Raw genomic sequence first — 6,260 nt, 5'->3', positions numbered from 1 at the left:
TTCAAACTGGTAAGTTCTCGTTTAATCTTACTATTTTACTTCGGAGTCACGTGAGTGACTACATGAAGATTTCAAAGCTCTGTGATTTCATGCTGTGGAAACGAGTTCATGCATCACATCTGCCTTAATTGACTGATTCCTGGGATGTCAGGACTGTCTTATGAAGAAAGACTGGATAAACTTGGTTTATACTCTCTAGAATTTAGGAGATTGAGAGGGGATCTTATAGAAACTTACAAAATTCTTAAGGGGTTGGACAGGCTAGATGCAGGAAGATTGTTCCCGATGTTAGGGAAGTCCAGGACAAGGGGTCACAGCTTAAGGATAAGGGGGAAATCTTTTAAAACCGAGATGAGAATAACTTTTTTTCACATAGAGAGTGATGAATCTCTGGAACTCTCTGCCACAGAGGGTAGTTGAGGCCAGTTCATTGGCTATATTTAAGAGGGAGTTAGATGTGGCCCTTGTGGCTAAGAGGATCAGGGGGTATGGAGAGAAGGCAGGTACGGGATACTGAGTTGGATGATCAGCCATGATCATATTGAATGGCTGTGCAGGCTCGAAGGGCCAAATGGCCTACTCCTGCGCATAATTTCTATGTTTCTATGTTTCTATGTTTCTAATGACTGTGGGAGAAATTGTGTTAACATGATTAGACATGAATCCGACATTGAAATCCATGATAAATTTATTAACACCAAATTATAGCCCCTGTTTATGGGGTGAAATTATATTACAGAACTTAAAATTGTTTCTGCAAACGTTCCAGGTTTAATTACTGGTTTATGATAAAATAGTTGGAATGTTTTCTCCCTTGACCATCCTGCTGTCTTGAGGATTTGGTCCATCGGTACAACCAACTGCATAGCTGCCGATGTAGCTGCAGCCCTGGTGGAATGAGATTTAAAATGTTAGTATCCACCCCAGCCTTTATTAGAACCTGTTTCAGCCATCTTGAGATGGTCTGGACCGTCACTTCTTTGTGTGGTTGCTTGTGGCTGATTAGTAGTGCCATCTCATTGCCTCTGATGATTTTTGTGTTCTCCATATATAACAATAAATGTCTTACTATACAGAGATGATCATCTGTCGGGTAAGCCCTGAATTCTATATTGAGGCCTGCTGACTATTGTCTGTTCTGCTTGACTAATTCATAAATATGAAACGTTATATTCCCAGATGAAGAAGTCATGTTGTCCAGTCTTAATTTATGTAACGACTGTACCCTTTGTGCCGTGACCAAAGCCATTAGCATGACTGTTTTCAGTGTCAGTCTTTGTAGGGACAGAGCTGTTGCTGGAGACCAATTCCTTAGCATAGTCAGGACAATACTCACATCCCATATTTGAGAGTACCTGGTTCTTGGGGGATTGATATTAAAAATTCCCCTCACAAGTTTTGTTACCAGGGGGTTAATCCCAACAGAGTGACGCTCTGTTCCTTGCCATATATATGTTGACAGCGCACTTCTGGCGCAGTTGATGGCACTATAACTGAGCCCCTCATCATAATGGAGGCCTGCCAGGAATTCCAGAACAGACGGGATGTTCATTGATCTGTAGGTGATGTTGTTTCTGTGACAATATATCTCTCATTTCCTAATGTATACCAGATATTGTTTTTTGGTGGACTGTCTGTGGGCCGCTGAAATAATGTTCACTGTTCAGTCCGTCAGTCCCAGTTGCAGTAGAGGTACTTTTAGACTCTACAAATTAATAAGTTCATATAATTATGACATGGGTGCCTTTCCCTTGTTACGGGATGAACCAATAAATCTGGTCTATTCAGGATGGTGATGCATGGTTCTAATACCATGTCGAGTATCACAGGGAACCATGGTTGAGTAGGCCAATCGGGTACTACCAAAATACCAGACGCAGAGTCTTGCTGTATTTTCCTTAATACCCGACTGATGAGGCAGAAAGGAGGGAATGCATAAATAAACAATTTCCCCCAATGCAGCGAAAATGCATCTGTCGCCGCTGCCCCAGGGTCTGGTTCCCATGAAACATAGTTTGATAACTGGTGATTCAGTCTGGATGCGAATAGATCGATATCTGGTGTTCCATACCGTGCTGTAATATCAGCAAATACTTTTTTATCCAACATCCATTCGGTGTTTTAATTAAATTTGCATGACCTGGTGTCTGCCACTGAATTTAGTTTACCTGGTAGGTAAGTAGCTGATATCCAAATATTTCTCTGGATACACCATTGCCAAATTGTATTGGCCAGATTGTCACATGATGTCGATTTGTTTCCACCCATGTGGTTGATATATGCTACTGGTATATATGGTATTGTCAATCTATAGTCTAACATGCTGGTGATATAACCCAGAACAATATGACTTTAGGCCATGGAATGCACCCAACATTTCCAGGTAGTTTATGCCCAGTGTTTGTAATAACAACGCCTCCTGTGCATTCCATCTACCTCCACAGCTGGAGATGGAATTGGTAGCACCCCAACCAAGTGCACTGGCATCAGTTTGTAGCACCATAGAAGGGTTGCTGATAATGATTGGATAGGAACAATGCCGAATGTTATCTTTCCACCATTTTAGTTCCATTATAGCTTCGATTGGTAGCTTCATTGGTCTGTCAAAATGACCAGCATTAATTTTGAGTGCTCGTATTTTTGCCCTCTGTAAATTTTGGTAATGTAAAGGTCCGAATTGTGTGGCTGGAAAAGCAGCCACCATTTTGCCAATTACTCTTGCTACCAATCTGATGGACGGTTTACTGATGCCAATGAGGTTATTGCAAGCCTCTATTAAAACTATAGCCTTTTCCTTTGGCAAAGTCACCGACATGTGAACTGAGTCAATGGTGAACCTCAAATAATCCATTGTGGTGGAAGGCGTTAATTTAGATTTAACTGGGTGGATGATAAACTCCAGTTTTTCAAATAATTGTTTTGTGGCTGTTAAGTTTGTTTGGCCAATTCCAAATTTTGCCCACAATCAGTATGTCATCTAGATATGCCATTACCATGTGTTTTTGTTTCCGCAGAAATGCTAGGGCTGGTTTCAAAATTTTAGTGAACAGCCTGGGGGCTGATGTTAACCCATTTGGTAGCGCTCTATACTTCCAATACTGTCCCATCCAGTTGATTTTAAATAACATCTGTGATCACCTCGTATAGGCACTGAATAGTAAGCATCTTTTAAATCGATGCTATGCATTAAGTAACCTTTGGAAACCAATTGTTGAGCAGTAACAAAGGTTTCCATTTTGAAATGAATATATTGTACAAATGTATTCAAATTGGTCAAATCTATGATGATGCGACAACCACCATCTTTTTTGTTTTTGGTAAAGATATTAGACACAAATTCCAGCAATTCGTGTCGGGTTTTTTCAATTACCCCTTTTGCGTAAAGCCTCTCCAGTTCAGCATGTGCTTCTGATTTTTCTTTACCTGAAAGTACGAACATTCGGTTCGGTACATGCTGAACTGGAGGGCTATATTTGTGTATAAATTCTATGGTATATCCCTGGATACTGCTTAACATATAATTGTCTGTAGTTAACATGCTCCATGCATCCAGAAAGAAGTGTGATCTCCCACCAACCTCCATACTCCCTGCAGTTTGTAAGGAACCAGACACACCTACCTCCATGGTTACCAGTGACAGGTTTACTTCTTTTTGTAAATCCTTCGTGGAGGTTGAGGCGCCGGTGTCTGGGTTTGTGGTTGGGTTGGTGTTGAGGGTTTGCGCATCTTCCACGAAGGCCGGTCTGGGCCATGGCCTAAAAAAGACCGATGTTCGGTGTACCTGGCCTTTGAGCTTTCACCAGTTTGTCTTGTTCTACTGGTGGGTGCATATGGATGCTGTTTATGGCCGTAGTAGGTTCTTGATGAGCCCCAGGGTTTTTGCCTCCTCATCGAGCTCCTTGACTTGCTTGGATAGGTTTCCTCCAAATAGTAAAATTGATGATTTTGTGTTTCCAGGTTTGCACAGACCTGGGAATTTCGGGTTTAAAGCAGGTCGGATGGCATGCTTCCTGATGCTGTTTATTTCGTATTGTGTATTGCAAAGCAGTGCCAGTGCATCCTGTTGATCCTGCGACATCTCCTCCTCATCTACTGTGCGGGCGAAAGCTGTTATTTCCGCTGTTAGAAGCTTTAGTACTTTTTGGAGTTTGACATCCAGGCCTCTAACTCCTGCTCCGACGTGTTTCCATACGCAAATATTTACGATAGGAACATTCAGGGATATACAGTTTCCTGGTGCCAAGTGTCTTGCCGTGGTGTCCATCACAGCCTGTTCCTGTAGCTGCTTAAATGACATATAATCAATACTGGCAGCTAGTTTTTGTTCCAGGTTTCGGCCAGTCTGGTCTGGCTGTATGAAGTTGGACACCATGCCCAGTAGATTTTCATCTTCCTGCACTCCTTGCACACTTGATTTCTGTTCTGCAAACCCCTCTTCAGGATCAGCCCAGAATTGACCCCCAGTACTCCCCTTTGACGAGGGAGATGCACTGTGCAGCCTTACAAGAGGTGCTGCTGTGGGTGTGATAAATTGCCCACGGTGACTGGACTCCATCTCCCAGAGCCTGTCACGTTGAAGCATTTGTTCCATAAGCCGCTCCATCCGGCTCCAGCGCTCACGGTTGCTGGCCGCTCGCGGCTGCTCGAATTCGGACTCGTCCGAGTCAACGACTCTGTTGGATTTTTGTTTTGCCTCACCGCCCGGCCGCGGTATAGATCTGGCCAGTGCAGGGGCGAAGTCGGGCACAGCTGTTCCCATTACGGGTGATTCATGTGCCGCTGGCCGCTGCTGGCTGCCCGCAACTCCGCGGTCCTCCCCCGCCAGCTTTGTCGCAGCCTTCGTCGTTTTCTTGGACTTGTCCATTGACTCCACACCTGTATGGGAACAACAAAAAAGACCGCAGAGTATCTCTTACCTGCAGGTTCCGGCTTTTAAACTTGCCGCTGCGGGGGAACATCGTTCCACCCCGCTTGATTGTTTCGCAGTGCGTGTAGCGATATGACACGCATGCGTTCTGGCGGGGTTCTTCACGTAGTCACTCACGTGACTCCGAAGTAAAATACAATATTTATTCAATGTCATTTGAACCTCAGTGAGGCTCAAACGAAACTCCGTTTCTACAGCCATACAAACAAACAATTCCTACAAGACACACAAACAATTCAATTCACACAAACATCCATCATAGTGAATCTCCTCCTCACTGTGATGGAAGGCAAAGTCTTTCTCTCCCCTGCATCATTTTTCTCCCGATGTTGAAGCCCCAGGCGGGCGATGGTAAGTCCCACGGCCATTTAAGGTCGCGTGGGGTGATGTACGGCCCCGCTCCAGGTCTAAATGTCACAAAGTTGGAGCCCCCGGCGGGCGCTGGAATGTCCCGCGGCCATTAAAGCCGCGCCGGGCAAAGTACGGCCCCGCTCCGGTTCGTTCCAACCCCTCGACACGGGCTGGAGAAGTTGCCGTTGCGGGAGCCCCGAAAAGCGGTCTCCCACCCGGACCCGCGAGCTCTCGATATCACAGTCCACAGGTCTGCAGCTGGAGCCTCCGATATATAAGATTGGGAAAGGTCAAGAGTGTAGTATTGTCAAATGCCTTGAAATGGAACAGTGATATATATATATATATATTTCATTGTTCCATTCCTCTTCCAAAGTCAACAATCAGTTCCTTGGTGTTACTAATGCTCAGCGAAGGTTGTTGTTCTGGCACCATTTGGTTTGTTGATCAATTTCATCGTCATCTGTAATTTATCCAACAATGTGACGCCGTTGGCAAATTTGGAAATGAAGTTGGAACTGTGTCCGGCTACACAGTCATGAATATTGAGTGAGTAGAGCAGGGGGCTGAGCACGCAGCCTTGAGGTGCTCTTGTGCTGATGGTTATTGAGGAGGAGGTGCTGCTGCCAATTCATTAAGATTGTGTCCTGTTGATGATGAAGTCGAGGATCCAGTTGCAGAGGGGTGCACAGAGACCCAGTTCCCTGGACTTGGTAACCAGTTTGGAGGGGATGATGGTGTTGAATGTTGAGCTGCAGTCTATGAACAACAGCCTGACATATGTGGTTTTATTGCTCAAGTGGTTTAGTGCAGAGAGGAGAGCTACTGAGATGGCATGCTCCATTAACCTTTCGTGGTGGTAGGCAAATTTTAGTGGATCCAGGTTCTTGTTGAGATAGGAGTTAATATGCAACATAACCAAACCCTCAAAGCATTTCATCACCACGAACATTAGTGGCACCAGTTGGTAGTCATTGAGTCA

Source organism: Leucoraja erinacea, chromosome 2, assembly GCF_028641065.1.
Source record: "Leucoraja erinacea ecotype New England chromosome 2, Leri_hhj_1, whole genome shotgun sequence".
Classification (NCBI taxonomy): Eukaryota; Metazoa; Chordata; class Chondrichthyes; order Rajiformes; family Rajidae; genus Leucoraja; species Leucoraja erinaceus.
Note: the sequence above shows the minus strand (reverse complement) of the source record.